This window comes from Arvicanthis niloticus, chromosome 9 (assembly GCF_011762505.2).
Source record: "Arvicanthis niloticus isolate mArvNil1 chromosome 9, mArvNil1.pat.X, whole genome shotgun sequence".
NCBI classification, from domain to species: domain Eukaryota; kingdom Metazoa; phylum Chordata; class Mammalia; order Rodentia; family Muridae; genus Arvicanthis; species Arvicanthis niloticus.
Genome location: NC_047666.1, coordinates 21,408,101 through 21,430,384, shown reverse-complemented (window position 1 = coordinate 21,430,384; position 22,284 = coordinate 21,408,101). Strand labels below are relative to the sequence as shown.

Below are 22,284 nucleotides of genomic sequence, written 5' to 3'. Positions count from 1 at the left end.
GGCATTCTCCTTATATGCAGATGAGTGGCCACCTATCTTATAAAATGCCTCATGAAGATGGCGCATCACTGACTTGAGTGCTCATGAGACTCTTTGGATGTTGGGATTGGTGACATCCTTTGAGAACCCCTTGTCTCATCTCCTCAGTTTTGCAATTTTATAAATAACAGACATTTTGTGCTCAGTGCTAAGTCCTTGACCAGGAGGGTCCTCAAGCTTATTTTGTTGGATGTAAAAGTAGAACTTGGGCTGAGTGTGGACAACCACACCCTTGAGGTTTTTTTTCTAAATATCTTGGTTTTGTTTTTTTATTTTCTGAAGCCCAAGGACCATTTTATTAGCATCAGAGAGAAAACTAACAGGGTAGATATGTTTCAAATCTTGGCAGCTGCCTGGAGGAGAGAGATGGAGAAAAATTCATGCTTTTTCAGTTAGGTATGGAGGTGGACAAGCAACCTCACGGTGCAAGGAGTCAAGACTTCAGAGAAAAGTGAGAAAGTGAAATGTTAGGGAAAGCCTGCTTAGGCTTTTGGCCATGATCCCGAGGACAAAAATAGAAGAAAAAGGGAGATGGCCGAGGCTGGCTTGGTTACTTTCTGGAAGTAGAAAGGGCTTAACAAATGTGTTATAAACACAGTGGAATAGTTCTCTGGACTACTCTCTGGGGTTCTGATCCAGTTGATCAGAGTGCTGCCCATACCCAGAGAGCACAGCAGGAATGGGGCTGCTCCCTACTCAAATCAGGCTTGGGCCTACTCAACTCTATAGAGACGAAGGCCGCATCGTGATAAAGCCAGTTAAACTTCTGCTTCCCAGCCAGAGAACTGGCTTCTTGGAAATCATGCCACTGGCAGTCTAATCTAGCTGATTTGCTTGGAAAGTTCCCAACCCCACGGTAGCACTTCCCCCTCATCCTTTCTCTTCTCTCTCCCCTAACTCAATTGTCCTCTGACACAGTGTACCTACTGTATTCACCCAGCTCCTCCCCAGCTCCTCCTCAGCTCCTCCCCAGCTCCTCCTCAGCTCCTCCCCAGCTCCTCCCCAGCTCCTCCCCAGCTCCTCCCCAGCTCCTCCTCAGCTCCTCCTCAGCTCCTCCCCATCTTGAGACCATCGAAGTATAACAGGTGATTGGGGGCAAGGATCCATAGTACAACTGAGTTGGTGGCAGGTGGAGATGCTATGTGATTGACACCTGGTTTCATTATACATGTCAAGATTGGGACTTAAACGTTCATTTAGCATGTATATTTGGGGGTGTGAAGAAAAGAAATTAAGCATGCTTAAAATGCCATTTCCTGGGGAAATTTTCATTTTCTGGTGTTAGCAAGTATCTTAGCATGTTCCTGAATATCTCTCTCTCTCTCTCTCTCTCTCTCTCTCTCTGTCTGTCTCTCTCTCTGTCTCTTTCTCTCTATGTGTGTTTTGTGTTGGATAATCTCCTCTATGAATTTCTGCTTCCTATTTGAGATAGCATCTCCTACTGAAACTGGGGCTAAGCTGGTGGTAACAGGTACGCTTTGTTATATTTAGGTTGTTATGTGAATGTTAGGACCTGAACTGCAGTCCCTAAGCTTAAACATCAGTGTTCTTACCCACTGAGCCATATCTTTAATCCCCTCTTGGATTTCTTGTTTTCAATTGTTTCCATAGGAAAACCAATTGGTTCCATCAGCAAAATAAGACTGGACGGTCCAGTTCAGCCATGGAGCGTTCTCCTTGTGGAAAGAACTCCAAGCATATCTGTCCCATCCCTACCCACCATGATACCAGGGGTCTGGACACTAGTTACCAATAATAATTTCACTAATTATTGACAGAATGAAACAGACATATTTTTATTAGTTTGCATGAAATGAGAAGGCCATGGTTAACCTTTAATAAAGAGTTTGTTGTTGTTGTTTGGTTTGGTTTTGTATTAAGGCCAGAGAAAACTTAAGGGATTCAATGTAAAAAAAAAAAAAAAAATCCCACAACCAATTGTCATTGCTCTGGCTTACTGACCCTCTCTACTCATTGTCACTCTGTTCCAGAACATGCTGCTGTCTTGCCTAGCTGGGAAGTCCTTCCCTCAGAGGTTCCAGAGCTAATCAGCCACCCTGCAGGAACCCTTTCTCAAGTGTTCTTGAGAGTGCCTTCAAATGGCTTAAGCCTCATCTGAGGTGCTAGGCCAAGACAGCAGCAGCAGCAGCAGCAGCAGCAGCAGCAGCAGCAGCAGCAGCAGCAGCACACTCACAAAATGGTAACCACAACATCTTCTGGCCTAGATTCACTGACTGAGGCTGGTCTTGTCTCCTCTTAACCCATCGACCTTGATGCCTGCTTTCCAAGGATGGACTCCACTGTCTCCCCTGCTGATTCTTGAAGTCTTGCCTCATGGTTTCCCTAGAAGTTCATGTGAGGATTATTACTATACTTCAAGATTTTAACAAACGGTGCAGAAAGAAGCATGGTGGTTTTATATCCTCCACCCTGCCCCGTTTTTCAGGATTGGTTTTCTGTATGTCAGGCTGACCTTACTTAAACTTACCGTGTAGTCAAGGAGAGCATTAAACTCCTGATCCTCCTGCTTCTACCTTACAGGCAGTTGGTACCACTCTGGGCTCTTTTTATTCTTGGATGATGAAGAAAGAAGTCTCCATCTCTTTTACTGACCTGTTATTTATTCCATATAAGACTCCCTGGGCCAGGGCAGGCTAAGCTTCGTACACACAAGTTCAGCCTTTCTTTTTTCTTTTCTTCTGAAGCTAGGAGATTATTATGTAAATGTCTTCCAGAACTGCTCTGCAACTCCCAGGAGGAACATTTAGAATGAGGACACACATCTGCTCAAGGGCCAGCATGTGGTGAAGAAAGTCTACACACACACACACACACACACACACACACACACATATCAGACGGAAACTATCCTAGCTGAAACCCAAGTGTCTATAACCGTGACTAAAATAAAACGCAGATACTCAACTTTTATTCTATTCATTTAGCTAAAACACAAAGTATAGGAGGAGCTAAGGTGGGAGGAGTAAGGAGAGGAAGAGGAAAAGGAAGAGGAGGAGCTAGAGAGAGCAGAGATGCAGGAGGATGAAGGAACACACAGGTATGGAGAGCAGTCACGGGTAAAAACTTGTATTTAGGTTAGCTAATTGGGAAACAACTCTAATTGTATGGGCATATTGTTATTGAGCATTACAAAACATATAAAGCCTTTGATTATTATTTAAGCATTAGAGTCTTATTTCTTACCAGGCCCGCATGGATGGCAGGATGGCCTGGGCACAACCTAGCCTTGTAGAGACAGCATGGAAGATTGGCAGAGCCATCTACTCGTGGGTGGCAGGGCTGGTATCTCTGGCCACCTGAGAGATCACACCTCTGCTGCTCACTCATGGCTTCAGGCCTAGCCTAGTCAGGAACATGGTTGCTCCATAATACAAGATTGAGTGTCACCGTTTTAAATATCTCCTGCAACAACATAGGATAACATTTGTTCTTTTGAAGCCTGCGATCAATATTTTTCATATAGCCAAATGGCTGTGCAAACATCACTGCCTTCTGTTCTGATCCACAACATTTCTTTGTCCTCAGAAGAAGCTACATTCCTCTTATGATGACCTTTCCCCCCTCATGGCTACCTTTAGTCTACTTTCTGCCTCTATGGGTTTACTAGCAGGCACACTGCATGTAAAAGAATACATACATTGAATATCCTTTTGCCTGTCTTTATTCAGTTAACAGAAAACTTTCCAAGTTCATCAATGGTCCAAAGGCTTTTTATGGCTGAATATTATTCTACTTTATGTGAACACACAAACATCAGCTTGTAGACTCATTTACCAACTGATGACATTAGGATCATGCTAACTATTCTATATCTTACGCTGTTATGAACATACTTTAGTTACATGAATACAAATATATATTCATTCTGTGCATGGAATTGCTGGATCTTACATTCACCACGCATTCAACTTTTTAAAGAAGTGCCTCAGTATTTTGCAAACCAGCTATCACCATTTTCCATCCTCTCCAGCAGAGAATGACAATTCCAATTTCCCCACATTGGCCATTTCTGTGATTAGAGCATCTTGGTGGTTTGAATCGGTAGCTCACTGTAGTTTTGATTCAGTTTCCATAAAGAATGGGGTGAATGCCTCTTCTCATGTCCTTATTTGGCCATTTTCTTTATCTTCTTGTAGAAGTGTCTAGATCTTTTACTCATTTTTGTATCCAATAATTTCTTTTAACACTGTCAAGTGGTGGTAGTTCTTTGTATAATAATCTACATGTTAGATGTTAGACTCGTCAACTGTACAATTTGCACGTTTTCTTCCATTCTGTGGATTATCTTTTTGCTTTCTTTTTTTTCCCCATTGAGGCACTTCATTTACACATATGTTTCATATCCTCAGAAAAAAAAAATCACAGGAATTTTTTCCTGTGTGTTTTTGTCTTGCTTCTTCATGCTCCATGTTAGCACTGAGGCTGTCAGAACAATAAAAGAAATCAGTAAGATGGCGGCAGATCACCTGGGCATTTTTCTAGATCTTTGGTCTGGGACTCATTACCCCACAATTCTTTAACCTGCCTGAGAGGTTTGTGGTGATTTTCTCAAATGTGTGATCAGCAGTGGTTTAAAATTTACCAATGTATTCATGCTTCATCATTACAGTTAAAATTGGGCAATGACTTTGGAGCAGCTGTTTTCAGTCTATGGGATGTGACCTTTGGAAAATGCGTATTTCTGAGGGGCTTAGAAACTGTTGACACACTGTGTTCATTCTGTGACACAAGGAAGGGTAGCAAAAACACCAGTGAGCTCATGAAACAGCAGATTTTTGCTACTATTCTCACCACATAGGCAGAATCGCTGATTCATCCGGGCTACCAAACAAGGACCTGGAGCCTTGGTTCTTATGGCAGCTCTAAGCAGGGGCTGAAGCAGGCTTTATAAGCACAAGAACCCGTGAGCATCAGAGCTAAGTTACAGTTATAAATCAGAACTCAGGCATTAGGGACTTCCCCGAGTGTTCCATCATTGTCAACTGACATTGAATGTAATTGTTTCTACCCAACCAATCAAATTCATTTGTTCTTTCTGTTGTTTGGAACAGGCACTATGTTTTAGGGAACTATTGTCGATTAGAAGTGCTTCCTGAAAGTCCTCAGCTTCCCCGGGGCCTGTGAACTTGAACTTTGTTCATGCTATAGGTAAAATGGAGTCTGAAGTCAAAATGGCAGTATTTAGGGCGAGTTCTTTTATCTGTTCCCAACACTGAGACACAACTCAGTAGCAAAATTAAAGTTATGAAGTAGTGATGAGAGGAAATTTATGGTTGGGAGGTTCCTAAGACCCCTCACATCAGTGGAGAGCTACTGTTGTGGAGCAAGGCTGGATAAAGGAGCTGGCATGGACCTCCTTCTCAGCTTTGTTGGTACTCCAGAGAGCATCCGCCTGGGCATTTGTGCTTGCCATTGGTAGCATGGGAAAATGGCAGGAAGATTTAATTTTTTGATAGTGTCTTCTGAAGCACAAAAAGTTTTAATGTTTAACAACTATTTTCTTTGTAAAATTATGTTTTTCTTTGTATTTATCTTTTTTGGGGGGTATATTTATCTACTTTTTTCCTTAGTGCATCTCATGGTAATAAATAAATGTCATTTTCTAACCCAAAGTCAACAAGGATTTATACTTCCATTTTCTTTAAAGTCTTTTGTAGTTGTAAATCTTTAAATTAGGGTTTTGATCCATTTAGACTCAAAATATTATGTATTGTGTATGACCAAAGACTGTCTTAATTCTTTTGTGGAACTATCCATTGGTTCTGGTACTATTTGTTGAAAAGTCTATTTTTTTTTTTCTCCAAGGAAATTTTGTAAGATCTCTATGAGGAGTTAATGGCCAGTGTTGACTGCATTGTATAACGATGTATGGAGTCAGTGTCTGCATTCCCTCTTGCTATCTGCAACACCCTCCTTTTGCTTTGGACAATTAACAGCTCATGATTGTGTTGAAGCTCGTGACTCTGAGATTAATCCACCTTCTCTTCACTGAACTTCTCAGTTGTATAGTGAAGAAGCTTTTCCTAATGTTTGAAACATAATTTCTTCAAATATTCCTCCTGCGTTTTGTATCTTTGTTTTGTTTCTGGTATCTCTTGGCTTTTATGCCCTCTTCAACAAGAACTCCGGAAGACACAAAGAAAGAGGCAACAAGCAAGATTTATCAAAGCGAGAATAGGAATGGAGTATGGCTCTCTCCAGATCTATGGAGTACACACGCAGTGTGACCTTGTAACAGAGTGCCTGTCTATCACCGTCGGATGCACGGAATCCAAGACACTTTACTTGCATGTAGAGGAGGGAGAACTCTTTTAAGGTAAAGTTCTCCTTGGGAAATCAAATGATTTCTCCCATCATTGTTGACGTGAAAAAATCATTTTACCCCCAAACAGCTGTGTATTGAGAATCAGCCTAGTGAATGACGACTATTATCTCGTTAGTGTCTGATGTTAGTTTGACATACCATGTATTACTATTCATTATCAAAGAATTTGACTTTTCTAAAAATGGGAAGGTTTGTAAAAGAGAAAGCGTGCAGGTGGAGGCAGGACTAGTCTTGACAGGTGGAGATAGCCGAGGTGCCTGGGTTTGTTACTGTGTCTTTCTTGCGCATTCTTGCTTACATCACCATCTCTGCATTGGCGAGCTTACAATCTACCTTCTTCCTCATGTTTTCTCTGAATGGATTCGAACTCCCAGTCTCTTACCCTTTTTTGAGATGCTTAAAGTTTGTCTGTTGCCTTAAGATTGAGTCGTGGTGTTATTTTAAAAATTGAGACTTTATCACGAAAACAGGGGCGAGGGGTTTGCCATAGCTTTCCTGGCTCCACAAATAGAAACAGTGTCTGGGGCCCTTTAATTAACTCCCATCCCCCAGCACCACACATCTCTTGTCTGTCTTCTCCTAACACTTGTCTGGGACTCCTATGGTGCATGTTGATACCATTGAGATGTTACTAATTTTTCTTAGTTCTTCCTTCTTCCTGTTCTTTAGACTGATGGTCTCCATTGATATTTGCTTGAGTTTGTTGAAGTTCATCTTGCTGGTCAGCGACTCTAGTGGATTTTTCATTTTGGTTATACTTTCAACACTTATTTTTCCAGTGGTTCTTTAGAAAACCATTTGCCTCCTGTATACTGATATTCTTATTTGATGAGGCACTGTCTTGATGTTTACCGTCAGTTGTTTGAATAAAGTGATTATCTTATTAAATAATTAAATATTATTTATTTTTATTATTTATATATTTATATTATATTATTAAATATTAAGTAGAATTATTTAGTATTCATTAAAACAAAAAAAGTTAGAAATTTTAATCGGTTTAAAGTGATGTATTTAAGCTCATTGTCTCAGTTTCTTCAGATTCTATTTTGCTCTCTATTTCTCGGATCTAGTTCCTCGCTACTTCCCTCCCTCCCTGCCATCTTCCCTCCTCCCTCCTTTCTTCCTTCGTTTTTGAAAAGCTCTTACTCAGGTTGGCTTTGAACTCACAATGTTTCTACCTCAGCCTCCAGAGTGCCAGGACTGCAGGTGTATGCCTGACAGGACTTTGGCCTGGCAGGTCTTGCCCTTCTCCCATATTCCCTCTGCCTTGCTGAAAACCATTAGATTACATTTCTAAAGCTAGCCACCAAAGTTCATTCCCTTATTTGGCCACTCTCTCCTGAGGCTGACTACTAAGGTCCACCTATGAAAGTTTTGAAGTCCAGCAATCAAAAAGCCTACCTTGGTTCACCTATTTAAATGCCCAATCAAAATATACCATCATATGCTAGCCCATTCTAATACAGACTCCCCTTTTCTCTCCTTAAGTGCAGTGGCTACACGTAAAGCCACTTTAACATTTTTTCCCTGCTTAATAAAGGATCTCTCTGTGCAAACAGGTGTTTGGGTGTGGTTTGTGCCTACTCCAGTCAGGGAGGGAACCCCAGCTCTGTGCCATTCCTAGCAGTGTCAGGTCTCCAGGGCCACTCTTTCTTGGTTCTTTGCGTGTCTTGTAATCTTTGTTGGTAACTTTAATAGTAATTGTCATTGTGGGGCAGCATAAATGTCTCTTCACCAAGGTGGATTGCTGATGGCTTTTTGCTTAGCAGCTTTTCTGAGCTCCTTATATTCAGTCGGTAATCTTCCCCGTGCATGGCCGCGGAGATTCGTGTTCTTTTATGCTTAATGGTTAGAAATGATTACAGATTATTTTATCTCGTTTAAAAAAGGAATTGGTTTTCTAATTATGCATATGTGTGTGCATAACAGTGTACATGTGAATACAGTTGCCTGAGGAGAGCAGAAGAGGTCACTGTATCCTCAAAGCTGCAGTTCCAGCCCATTGTAAAATGCCTGAAGTGGGTGCTGGGGACTGAACTTAAGCCTCTGCAAGAGCAATGCTCATTTTAACTGTGAGCCACTCCTCCCGCCTTCACCTGAAGGTCATCTGTAAATTGTTGGGGCCTAGGCTGCCCCACTTTGGGTGGCCTAAAATGTCGTGGCCCGAGCAAAATGTTGAGGCCCGGGCTGCCCTGCGTTTGGCGGCCACTGTATCCTGGTCCAAGCTGCCACTCCGCTCCTCGGGTCGGGGTTCAGCAAGAGAGAGAGTGAAGACAGACTCGAAGAATGGAGTCCAGACATTGTGTTTCAATCCCGTTTATTCTTCAGTCTTTCTTCCTCTAAGTGTCTCCTAAAAGTGTCTGATTATTCTCTCTAGAGCCAAGTGTCTTCTAACTAATGTCAAGTAATCTGTTGCTTTCTCTGTCTGCCTCTGCCTTTTATATGTCTCACTTCTAAGCCACGCCTCTAAGTTACACCTTTAATCATGCCCTTAGGTCTTGTCTCTAAATCTGACCTCTAGGTCACACTCTTAAGTCACAAACCTTTAATCTCACACACCTTTAATCTCACACACCTTTAATCTCACACACCTTTAATCTCACACACCCAAGGTATCTAAACCAAGATTATCGGAGTGTTCTCAGCTGTTGTAGGCTATTGTAATCCAAGTCTCATGTCAGGGTATATGGCTCAAGATGGCTGCAAAGCTGATAGCTGCTTTCTGCTAAAAGTCGGCCCCCAACAGTAAATAGCATTTGAAGTCTTCTCATATCTTTCCTGGGGCCTCCTAGCCTCTGGCATCTGTGAGGCTCTATGGTTCTCCTAGAATTCCTTAGAGTTAGGCTGTTCAAAGCTACTGTACGCTCCTCTTTCCTCAGCTTTTCCTTTTTTAAACCTTTAGATTAGTTTGGTTTTGCTTCAGCATCATCCACCACCACAGGCAGCCTTGAAGTTAAACAATTAGCAGAATTCTTCCCCGCAGATGCCTCCAGGGGAAAGCCTTTTCACACTGGGTGAGCTCCCAGCTCAGGCAGATAAAGAGACTCCTACACATGGCTTCTTCTGGAAGCCTCGTGTGAACTCCAGCTTCATTTTGTACCCCAAGGAAACTGCCAGACAATTGGCTTTCCAGGCGGTTTCAGAATTGGAGAAGTAGGCACGAGAGTGGGACAATTAAAATGTGTAGATTCAGCTGTGATTTTGTGGAACCAATGCTCTCGGGAATGCTGCACACCTTCCGTGGATTGCCCCACTCCTGAACCAGCTGAGGCTGACCCTTGCCAGCTGTCTGGTTGCTTTTGTGGATAAGGGAACTTTTGAAAGTCTTTCTTTTTAATCCTTTGCTCACATGCCCCTCTCAACTTATAATTACTGCTTGAGCGTATTGGACTTATTAGCTTAAATATATTTTTAAAGCTAGTTTCCCCCAAATGCTACTTAGTGTTTCAAAGTGTCAGACATAAAAAAAAGCAATCTTCAAGTACGATTTTAAAACTTTAACATACAGGTTAAAGTACACAAAGCAACCTTTATTTATTTATTTAACCAAGAAGAGTTTGTGGTTTCTTACAGAGGGAGAACCTTTTTTTGGGTGGGGGGGACGGGGCAATTACCACTGGTAAATTGCACTTGTCAGGGTGGATGACCTCACACTAATGCACATATGGGGAGCACTAGTTGGCCTCAGTGAGTTAAAAAAATAAATATTACTTAATTTAAAAAAAAAAAAAACAGGAAGTCAGGAGGGAGGTGTGTTGAGTGAGGTGCCAGGGAGAAATGAAGGGCCATGTTCTACTTTGGTTTTTTTTTTTTGTTGTTGTTGCTGTAATAAAAACCATGATCAAAAAAAGCAAGTTTGGTGGGGAAGGGCTTATTTCATCTTACACTTCCCAGCCCAAATACATCTTTGAGGAAAATCAGAGACTCAAGCAGCAACCGAAGCAGAGACCATAGGGGAACACTGCTTACTGGCTTGTTCCCTGGCCCACATTTCCGGCTATCATTCTTATACAGTTGGCCTAATCAGCCCAGCATGTGTTGCTCCCAACCCCCATCAATTAACAATCAAGAAAATGCCCCACAGACATGGCCACAGGCTAGTCCGTGGAAGCAATCTCTCAGATGAGCTTTCTTCTTTCCAGGTAGGCCATGTTCACAGCCAAGATTAGCTGTCACACTGCAGAGAGTGTGCGTGAACAATGTGATAAAGGAAATATATAAATGTTGGAAATTTCTGAAGGATAAATAGAGGTATTATTTAAAAAGAAGAGTACATGACGTCTTATAACCCAGTCCTATATGTTCTAAAGTCAGCCTTTGCTAAGGAAGCCTCCAGTGCGCCTCCTGTGGGCCTCATCATATCAGTGCACGTACATACAGTGCCCCATATGGGTACTGCAAACTGAACTTGGATCTTCTGGAAGAGCAGTCTTATTCTTAGCCTGTGAGCCATCTCTCCATCTACCATAATACAAGTTAAAACGGTCAGACAGACTGCTTTCTGCTTTTTCTAAACCCAAAGTGTTACCTGTCAGTTCAGGATTGTCTACATGCCGGTTTCCCCACCCCCTCCCAGTGATGCTGCCAATGTCTGAGGCTGAGGATCATTCTCTCACAAAGAAAAGAATTAGTTTAGTTTTTAATGTATCATTTTATATCTTAAGAGTTTCATCAAGGCTGGGTAAATGGCTCAGTCAAGTGCTTGTCTGAGTTTGGATAGCCAGAACTTTTGTTAAAAAAATGGTGACTGTATTGGCAAGTGCTTGTCCTCTGGGTACTGGGGAGATGGAGATAGAAGGAGGGCTGGTACTCTTTGAACCCCAGTCCAATGATATGCTCTGTCTCAAAATAAGCCATTGGAGGTTGTCCTTAGGTCTCCATACAGGTGTGCACCATACTTGCAAGCACACACATGTGTACACATGTGCATACACACAAATACACACATGCACACGCATGTACACACACACACACACACATGCACACACGGATGTAGGCATGCACATATCTCAAGACACAAAATAATGTCATCAAGGAGAGTGGACCTCTACCAAACATCTAAGGTGAGTAAAAAATAATCAATCAGACAGTATAGAAACCATTGTCCTTTCTTGGCCTGGTGCTTCAGTGTTATTGTTAAAAAGCTATTGCTGTGGCAGGATAGTGGTTAGTCATTCTGGCCGCTCAACAGAAGCATCCCAGCCTCCTGCATCATGGGATAAAGAACATATGGATTCCTAGGCTCATTCTATCTTCCTGCATCACAGAGTCAAGTTTTTATTTGTTTTGTACATATATAGCAATTTCATAATTAGTGGGGTTGGGGTCAAGTACCCTAGATTTGTCTTGTTTGGTGTGGTAGTTTGAATGAGATGTCCCCCACAGTCTCAGACATTTTAAACACTTTGTCCCCAGTTGGTGGCACTGTTTGGGCAGTTTAAGAGGAGTGGCTTCGCTGGGTGAAGCATGTCATTGAGGGTGGATTTTGAGAGTGTTTCATGGCCTGCTTGTAATTCAAGATGGAAACCTTTCTACCCTGATAGCATATTTTCCTTGTGTGATAGTAATGAGCTCTTATCCCTCTGGAATAGTAAGACCTAATAGACCCTTTATTCTGTAAGTTTGCCTTGATCATGGTATTTTATAACAGCAATGGAAAAGTAACTAAGACACTCAGGGAGCATCATAGACGGGGAAGGAAGAATGGAAGCCTTGGGGGTAGGAAGATGTTTTGCAAAAAGGCATCGTCTACGTGTGAGATGGCTGCTGCACTCGTGAAGTCAGAATCGCTATGGTTACCAATATAAGACCAGCACCAGACTGGGCCAATTAACATTTCATCATGGGTGGAGGAGGGGCTGATAAGATCCCACGTTTCCTGAGGTTAGTGGTTGCTGGGGAAGGAGGAATCACTTTCTTCAGTGGTGTAGCCATCTGTAAATTGTCCATGCTCTGGTACATAACCTCTCAGCCATGGTCACGTAAGCAATACCTACTGAGCTCAGGGGTTGAGAGTTTGAGAAGAAGGGTTTTAGCAAAAGGAGCAAGAAGAGGGGAATGTGGCCATGTTTGAAAATGGCAAAAATTCATTACAAACACACAGGAAACTGTCAGAGAAGTTAACTTTCAAAAAGAAAGGTCTTCTTTGCTCTTCACCTGTGAAGGTTTGATTATTGCTTCACGTAGAGCTAATAAACATGACTGAAGAAAGAATACCTTTAAAAACTACAGTATGGAAAAGATATTTTCTCAATAATTTGCAGAGGCTCAGGATGTGGGGTTTTAAATGGTTAAAGAAGAGGCGGTGTTGCTCTTGTTTGGAAAGAGAAGAATCTGTAACCACAGTGTCTATAGAAACCAGTCTCACAGAAGTTCATAAATGTGTGGGTATTGCATCTCATGATCATAATTCAGTAATGAAGTCAGCCATAAATCTGTGGCTACCTATAAGATTATAAAAGCATGTGGTTGTTGAGACTCTGAACACGCTACCATCTTATCACATAAGCTAAAGCTGGTGAAGGCTGCTTTTAAAATATTGTCTCTGTGTGTGCTGCCTTGTTTGTGTGTGTTATATGCATGTGAGTGTGCAGGTGTGCCTGCCCATGTACACTCATTCAGAGGCCAGAGTAGTTCATCATGTCATGTCCTCTGTTGCTTCCAACTGATTGTCTTGAGACAGAGTCTTTTGCTGAACTAGAAAAATCATTACATTGTCTAGTCTGGCTGGGCAAGGAGCTCCAGGATCTGCCTGTCTTAGACCCCTCCAATATTTGGGTTACTGGTAAACTATTACTAACTTTCTACTCGGGTGGTAGAATTTGAACTCATATTCTCATGTTTATACGACAAATATTGTCATCCACTAAGGATCTGTCTACCCTAACACCAGGAAGGAATCATTAGGGGAGTTTTTTTTTTTCTCCCATTACTGTCTTCATATTTTGATAAATTTCCCTCTTCTTTGAGATCTGGGGCCCCTCTTCAGAACAAAGGCTTCAATATAACCTTTGAAGATGAGGCCAAGTGTCTTGCACTCTTAGCAGAAACTAGGAAGGAAACAGAGAACCAAGGCATCTAAGGGTTCCTTTGTTAACAGTCTTTCGGTAACTCTCAGGATGGTTCTGTTCCCTTCTTGTATCAGGCACCCACACTGTTGGGGAGAGAGAAATGGGAATAGTCAGACCTGAAATATTGAGCATTTTCCTAAGTAAAAAACTGGACCTTATCTTAGGTAATATTAATAAAAAGAGATGTGTGTGTGTGTGTGTCTGTATGCACACTGGAGATTGAGACATAGAGGCTAGAAAGCAAATGTTTGCACGGAAACACACTAGTACTCATTTACATTTTTTCATTAAAATGTGCAAACCTCATAAGACCACTAGAGACAATTTGGCAAGCACAAGCTGGCTAAAAGCCTCTCAGACTCATCTCCCTACCTCTGGGCAATGAAGATCTATGCTCTGTGTCCAGTGTTCAGTAGTCTTTCTACAGTGTGTCAAGCTGTCTTTTAAAATAAATCTATACTACTGGGGATTTGAGGGGCTTTTTGAAAAGTATGTTTTGATTTTGTGGATTGTGTGAACCGAAGGGTGCTCACACTCACAGAAAGACTGATTTGAGACAGGATGGAAGGAAGCAGCAGGCCCTGGTGATCCTGTATCAACAGGATGCCCACTTTTTCCATCCCCAAATTGGGAGTCCTGCTTCAGTTATAAGGTTGGCCTTGATCTCAGCCTCAAATGATTTCAGAGAAGCCACAGTCTCATTTGAGTCTCCCTTGGCTCACAAACCATAGCTGGAGCAAGGCTATGTGATGAGATTCAAAACCAGGCCTTGTTCTTAAGGACATTACAGAAACCATTCCAGTAATCTGTGCATTGAAATTTATTTGTTATCGTATATATGTGTACACGTGTCGTGCCATGTAGAAATCAGAGGAAAATTTTGTGGAACTTATTCTTTCTTTTTACCTAGACATGGATATCAGGGAAGGTTGCTCAGATTTTGCTGAAGGGGCCCTTTACCCATCTTGCTGGCCATATTTATTAACTTTTTTTCCTTTTATTGAGACAAGGTTTCATGTAGACTACTTAAAGTTGCTGTGTAGCCAACACTGGCTTTGAACTCCTGATGCTGCTGCCTCTTCCTTCGTAGTACCAGGATTACAGATGTGCGCCACCACACCCTGCTTCTATATGTGCGCTTACTGGAGCCCGATGTTGGACGCCAAACTGTTGCAGCCCGTACTGCCCGTTCCGGTCCGAGGGTCAGGGTCTAGCGAGAGAGAGAGAGTGGGGATAAAGGGGAAGAGACGCGAAGAATGGAGACAAGACAGAGATTCTGATCAAGTCTCATTTATTGAAGGGAATTCTGAGCTATTTATAGGCTTTTGCCACGTGCCTTGTAGGCGCGTGGATACCACGTGCCTTGCAGGTGTTGATATGACGTAAGCCTTACAGGCGTCTATAGCGTGGACAGCACGTGCACCGCAATGCCTTGCAGGCGTGGATAGCACGTGTGCCTTATGAGCATGTATGGTGTAGATAGCACGTGGACAGCACGTGAACTGCATGCCTTGCAGGCGTGACTACCACGTGCACCTTGCAGCTGGGGGCAGTAAACAGCAACACAAAATATGTGGGATATCAGAGTGTGCTTCAGCTGTTGTAGGCTATTGAAAACCAAATCTCTTAACAGGGTATATGGTTCCAGATGGCTGCAAAGTTGATCTAGCCACTTTCTGCTAAAGTCGGCTCCCAACATATATGTACACTTCTAAAGCAACAATGACAAGCTGTTATCGCTTCTGTCTTGGTGTGTACTCATTAGCTACATTGACACAAAACTCAGTAGTTAATCTACGTGTAGCTCATTCTATTCTGGCTTGATCAAGAATCTTCAGCATGACTTCAAATGTCCCTGGAAACACATGTAGGATTTCAATAAAGAGTTGCCTATGGATTCCTTTCTTTAATTAGGCTTAGAAACCTTTAAATAGTTGTCTCTTTTTTTTTAGAGATGTATTTTATTTGTAAATCATGTATATGTATGTATGTTTGTGTGTGAGTATATGCATATGAGTGTAATGCTTACAAGACCAGAAGAGAACATTATATCTGGAGCTGGATTTACAAGAGGTTGGGAGCCACTGGGTATGAAAGTTGGGAACCAACCCTGAGTCCTTTGCATGGGAAGTGTTTACTCTTCACCTTTTTCCAGTACCCTTCTCTCTTCACGAATGGCACCCTGTCTTTTTTTTTTCTGATACTCCAATTTGAGGTTTGAGTATCTTACTATATTCTTTTCTGTATCTTCCTCTCTAAACTTTAGCTGAGACATTTTATGGATAACCATGCTTATCAAACATTGGGTATTCCTCTGAGGTATCTTTGTCATTGTGTTGACATTTCAAAGTATACTTAAGCTCAGAGGCTATGGTGTACTGACCAGTGTGATGTGCTAATATATATGTGTACTCTGCCTGAGTGAACGAACACTTAGTTTTGATTCACGGATGATTCAAATAATTACTAAATGCCTATCTCCTCATTTCACACATTCTTAGTTCTTGCCTTTTTTTTTTTTAAATGATGGGTGTGATCTGTTCTCCTGATTATCAGTTCAATGCTCACTTTTATTTATTTTTTTACTTACAGATTTTAATTTGATTATCAGTTGAAATAATTTTTCCTATCCATTTTCTTCATTATTGATCATATTACTTCAAGTTGCCTATTATTTAGTTACTCATTTATTTTTTTAAATTTTATTCTGAGACAGGGTTTCATATATCCTAGGTTGGCGTCAACCTCACTGGATATCTGAGGATCATCCTGCACTTATCCTTCTGCCTCCACCTCCCAGGTGTTGGGATGACAGGTACCACGTTACATATACAGTTTTATGTAGTGCTAGGGTTGAAGAATAGGATTTCATACATGTTAGGTATCACTCTACCAACTATACTACATCCTGATCTCCACAGTTGCTTTTATTTTCATTTTTAAATTTAATGATATTTTTATTTATTTTTTTGTGTGTGCCATGAACCCATGTGGAAACCAGAGGGCAACTAACTTGCAGGTTTTAGTTTTCTCTTCCCACTGTGAGGTTTTGGATATTGAACTCATGTCATCTTGATTGGCAGCATCTTTACCCACTGAGCCATCTTGTTGGGTCCACAGTTGCTTTTAAGTACCTATTTGTTTTGGGCAGATATTAAGCCATCTGTGAATCCATTTTTATTGTCTAATTTTTCATTTCCTTGTTTTTTTGGTGGGATGCCAAACACTGTGTGGACATTGTATAGAATTTCGGGGTGGTAATATCTTCCTTCAAGAGAACTGTTGTCACAGGTGGGTGTAGGGTCACATGTTCTACATCTGGATTTGTAAGAATTGACTTGACTGGAGGCTGAGATGTTGCCTTTGTACATCTCTATTAACTGACAGTTTGTGGTTTTGTTTTTGTTTTTTAGCTAATCCTCCAGGAACCACAGCTGGCCTCCTTGGGAGTGTTCTGAACTCTAATCTTTACTCCTTCAGATCTGTGATGAGATCTCAGAACCGGCTCTCTGGAACAGCTTCTCCCCAGCATCATCAGCTGTTCATCTTGAGAACCCTGCTAACTCGGAAGAGAACAGCAACTAGAGTCAGTCTGCTTGTGCTGAGATTGCTCTTTGAATGGGATCTTGGCTCCTGAAGTCTTGGGCATCTCGTCAGAGGGGTGCCAACCTTTTCTCTTTGGTGATGTGAAACTAGGCTCTCATTCCATGTAGCCACAGACCTGCGCCTGGCCTATTTCTATACTTGTTAATTCTGTGCTACCCATAATCTGCCAAGTTTTGAAGGAAGGAAAATCCCTAACACTCTCCCCTTGAATAATTAAAAAACCTGGATCATCCAATGTCCCCATAATGTCTAGCTCCTGCTTTTGTTATTTTGGCTTTGTCTGATCTGGCTGTCTTTACAGTTCCCTGATTCTTTAAATAGACTTTCTTTTAAAAAAAAAAAAAAAAAACTTGTAAACATTTCATCCAGATTTTCTTAACAGGAATATAAGCTTGAAATGTTGATAAGTAAATATAAATAATTTTCCAGTGAAAATTATCTGTGATGAATCAGGGCACTGATTAATGACTTAGGTCAGGCACAAGTATTAGACAAGTGATTTTGTTGAAAAACTTGGCACCATTTTGTAGGTTTTATACAATGGAATGAGAGAAAGCCTGATAAAGTTGTATCACCATCATATCTAGAAGCCAGAATCAACTCAAAGTTTTTTTTTTTGTATTTATCCATTTTCTCTAGTTTATCAGCATGAGGTTAGAATCAAGAGGAAACTTTTGTTAGCTTTAACTTAGACTGAATGAAAAAAAATCTTGTTCTCCAGTCTCAAACTGCCCTTTGAATCCATGATGCACTAAAATTGACCATACAGGACTGGGTGGGTGGTGGAGAGATAGTTTAGAATTAAGATTACTTGTTGCTTTTGCAGAGGACAGGGATCTAGTCCCCAGCACCCAAGTGATGGTTCATAAACGTTACACTCTTTTGACCTCCACAGACACCAGCCACATACAGGGTGCACATATATTCATGCAGATAGCACATTCCCACACATAAAATAAAACAAATAAAAACAAACAAACAAACAAACAACCTGTCACAGAGGGCTGGAGAAAAGGCCCAAGCATTAAGAGCTCTTTCTGCTTATGGACAATCCAAGTTCAGGTCCCAGTGCTGTGTCAAGTGACTTGACCCACCTGTGACTCCAGCTCTGTGGGATTTGCTGTCCTGTTCTGGACTCCTCGGGCACTAATACACCTGACATAGATTTACACACAGTCACACAAATAAAAAAAATAAACACTAAGCTTAAAAAAATTCTCATGACCTTGTGCGCCAATTTCTTGTAATAAAGGCTATTCATGTTATATAAAGAGTTGAAGGTACATACATTTCCAAGAAGAAAAGCCCTCTCTCAGAGCAGTGGTACTCACTATTGCTAATGTTAGGCCTGGTTTAAATGACGTCCTCAGATGATTGAAATTATGGCCTACCAACTTTTAAAGTGCATGTGTGACACAGACACACGAATAAATCATCAATGAAAAACAATGAAATGTTCTGGGGCAAGTATGAATAATTTTCTAGTGAAAATTATCTGCGATGAAAACAGGGCACTGATATTTGACTTAAATCAGGCCCAGATACTTAAGTAAATGCGTGTGTTGTAAAACCTGCTGTTGAGGCCCACACTCTGCCTCAACACTTTGCCTCAACGCTTTGGGGGCTAAGTGCTCTGGTCAAGAGAGAGTGTGGCTCTTGGGGCAAGAGACGCGAAGAATGGAGACAAGACAGGGTGTGATTCAGTCTCTTCTATTTTCTCAAGTCTCCCTCATTGAAGGGAATTCTGAGGTATTTATATACACAAGCAGGAGAACACAGGTGAAAACATTTTACCACGTGCACCATACAGCTGAGGTCATTAAACAGCAAAACAAGCTATGTGGGATAAACAATATATTTATCAGAGTGTGCTTCAGCTGTTATAGGCTTTTGACAACCAAGTCTTTCATCAGGGTATATGGTTCCAGATGGCTGCAAAGTTGATCTAGCCGCTTTCTACTAAAGTCGGCTCCCAACAACCTGCCATCATTTTATAGTTTTTATTCTATGAAGAAAGAGAGAAAGCTCAATAAAGTGGCACTTAATGGTTTTTCTAGCAGTGTAGCCCAGTGGTGAGGATTTCAGCAGCTGTCAGCATGTGTTCAGCAGGGACTTGGGGTGCATCTGTGGCGTGATGGCTGTGGCTAAATAAGATTTTTATATAATATTAGAAGTATAAAACTACATAAGAGAGAAATGGAATAATTTTTATCTCCAACTCAAAATTAAGTAATGAAGTAAAAGTTAAAAGTTACTTAGAGTCTTAAGAGGAAGAATTTTCTGGGGTAGGAGAGATGGCTTAGTAGTTAAGAAGAAGGCTCACCCTTCTTGAAAAAGATCAAGATTGAATTCTTAGTACCCACATGGGGTGCTTTGCAATCACCTCTAACTTCAGCTCCTGGAGACCAGATGGCCTCTTCGGGATGCACACATGCACATGTGCACAATTTTAAGAGAATAGCCATATTCAAGTTTAGTATTAGTTAAGTGAATATTAAATGCTTACAGCAGAAAAGGCAAAGGAATGAGATTTAACACAGCAAAGAAATATTAAGATGCAAAAGCTGTAATCATTTTAACTAAAATCGACTCAGAGAAGGCACCAAATATAAAGGAACAACAGGCAGAAAAAAGAAAAGCTCATCCATGAAAAAATATATTTTCTTTGCTTGCAGAACAAAATTGAACCATCTCTTCCTCACAGGAAAGGATATTGCTAAAACAAGATGATGCAGAATATTTCCAGTCAGTGCTCAAAGTTATGTTAGGTAAATGCAAGTGAAAAAATTCAAACACAAAGATAACATTTACAGAAAAAAATGCTAAGTAGGACAGTGAGTGTTATTTTATAATAAAGAGGAGACTTCATGATAAATGAAGCTGCATGAACCTTTATTCTGCAAATAAGATTACAGTGAAACACACACAGAGAAAATGTTGTGCATACAAGGATAATTTGACAGAAACGCAATATCTGGAGAGACTGTAAAACCTCTCTGGGTCATTGCCAAATAAAGAAGACAAATATAAATCTGCATGCAGAGCACATAAATGACTGTGGGTACCAGAACACAGTGGAGCAGGGCTTTCAAATAATTCCCGATATATAATTGTCTATCTAACCCAGTCACCAATCAAGTGTGAAAATAAGGCTGTTTTTAGACACTAAGACACCCAACATGTCTCCTTTCATTGCTTTTATTCTCACGAGGCTACTGGTGCACGTATTTTAGCAAAATTATAGAGCAAAGCAATGGGGTGACTTAATAAATACATCTAAGTATAGACCTTACGAAGAAAGGACGTATATTTAGCTCCTATAGAAGACTTAGAAAGCCCTCTCTCTATTTTGGGATTACAGAGAAAGTACTTAAAATGATTCCAAAGTCAGAAATCATGAAGACCACCATCTCTGTCCATCATCACATGACAAAATTATAGGTACCTAAGAATGCATTCATTAAAGAACCCTAATGGTTAAAACTTCAAAAGAATAAAATAATAACAACAAAAATAAATAGCTTTTTCACAGGTAACTGCCAGATCAAGGAGAACCCCAAATTTCCTCTGTACCCTATTGAGGATATAAATGACATATGGAAGTGCAGGTGGTGTTGTATAAATTCAGAGGTAATAAGGTACCCACCTTATTGTACATTTTACTAATGAGGTTATGAAGATTGCAATAAAACAAGCATATAAAATGTAGGAAAAAGTAACAACGACTTAGGCTAATTCAAAAGAATGTATATATATATATATATATATATATATACATATATATACATATATGTATATATATATATATATATATATCCTAGCTATTTAATACATTCAGTAAAAACATGCATTCCTGAGAGCTAATAAAAATAATGTGGAATAAAAGGAAATGAGATGCTGGGCAGTGGTGGCACACGCCTTTAATCCTAACACTTGGGAGGCAGAGGCAGGCGGATTTCTGAGTTTGAGGCCAGCCTGGTCTACAGAGTGAGTTTCAGGACAGCCAGGGCTATACAGAGAAACCCTGTCTCGAAACAAACAAACAAACAAACAAACAACAACAAAAAAGGAGATGAGAGAGGACAATAGTGTGCAGAAGGATGCTGGAGTATTTAAAAGGTGTCAGAACCATCGTGGGACAAAAGTGAAAGTGGGCAAAGACCACCTGCAAAAATACAAAGTTCCTGGACAGCCAAGGTTGCATTCAGTGCTTTAGTAAAAACTTCAAACATTGAAGAAATAGATGTTCTAGGAAAATGTTAACAACTAGGCTATAATTTAAGGAATAAAAACTAAATGTATAAAAGGAATAGAATGGGGGAAAAATTGTAGCTAGTTCTAAAAAACTATTTGGCCTAAATGCATAAATGACATTGTGGGTAATTTCTATCAAACATTCCAAGACAGGCCTTTTGTTAATAGTGTTTAAAAATGTTCCAGGGGATTTTAGCTTAAGGTAAGGGGTCGACTGCCTGCTGTTGTATCTTCTGCTTCCTCCCAATCCCAGCACACAGGTACAGGACCATGAAGAAAGTCTTAAAATAAGGCTCAAATCAGGAGTCATGGAACCACAGTCTCTGAGTACCACATAATAAAATTATAGGTAGTTAAGAAGGTGTCAATTAAAGCACTTTTAAATTTTAATTCTTCAACTTTTTATTTTTAAATTTGACAATTATAATAGCAACCTGTTTATACATAACTCTAGTGTTAAAGAGAAACCAAAATTTTGTTACTATTAATGTATGTAAATTAGGAAGAAGAACAAGGGATAGATGAAACATAGAAGATGAAGCCTGCATGCCTTGGGGAGGGGAGCTGCCGAGAAAAGCTGGGTTCTGCAGACTAGCATGGGAGGCTATGTCAGAGAGGCTCAGAGATTTGTGCAGCAGGACTTAGGAGATGCACCACAGGACACAGAACTGAAAGTGTGTTACTTGGGTGAAAGTCCTCACTCAGGGTAGTTTCAAGATTTTTGAGGCTCTTGCCCACTTGAAATCTCATTACGACTTCCAGGCTATAAACCATGTTCTGAGGAGTCGAACCAGAGACATAGTGGACTCCAGACCACTGGGGATGGTGTCAACTAGGAGAGAAAATTTATAATCATGAACAGGACAGGTGCAGAGGGATTATTTCCTCTCCCACCTCTGCTCCCTACCTCCTCAGCCCCCTTCATCTTCAGACACAGTCAGGCAGATGCTCACCTTCCACTCTTCA

At 40.8% G+C, this 22,284-nt stretch overlaps 1 long non-coding RNA gene across 1 annotated transcript in view; it reads left to right on the top strand.

Annotated features, from left to right (window-relative positions):
* Nucleotides 1-18,479, top strand: part of LOC143443620 (uncharacterized) — a 75,561-nt gene extending 57,082 nt beyond the window's left edge. Inside the window, exons 4-5 of the long non-coding RNA XR_013112754.1 lie at nt 16,192-16,273; nt 16,872-18,479. This is a non-coding gene — a long non-coding RNA (uncharacterized LOC143443620). The remainder of the gene's footprint in view (nt 1-16,191; nt 16,274-16,871) is intronic.
* The last annotated feature ends 3,805 nt before the right edge of the window (nt 18,480-22,284 follow it).